Raw genomic sequence first — 204 nt, 5'->3', positions numbered from 1 at the left:
GAAGGGGGGGACCGCAACCCCCTGAGCGCAGGGGGCCCGCCGTGGGTCCCCTCCCCGGGACGGGGGAGTTGCCCTCGCTCCCCCCCATCTCACCCTGCAGACGCCCATCCCGGCTCACTGAGCCGGGTGTGGAGCTGGAGGGATGGCAGGGGGGACCCGGTGAGGCAAGGGATCCCCGAAGTCTGTGGGGAGAGAGAGGGACCC

The sequence above is a fragment of the Buceros rhinoceros genome, unplaced genomic scaffold, assembly GCF_000710305.1.
Source record: "Buceros rhinoceros silvestris isolate BGI_N320 unplaced genomic scaffold, ASM71030v1 scaffold18869, whole genome shotgun sequence".
Taxonomy (NCBI): domain Eukaryota; kingdom Metazoa; phylum Chordata; class Aves; order Bucerotiformes; family Bucerotidae; genus Buceros; species Buceros rhinoceros.
The sequence above is the reverse complement of the archived record's forward strand: the minus strand, read 5'-3'. Positions refer to the sequence as shown.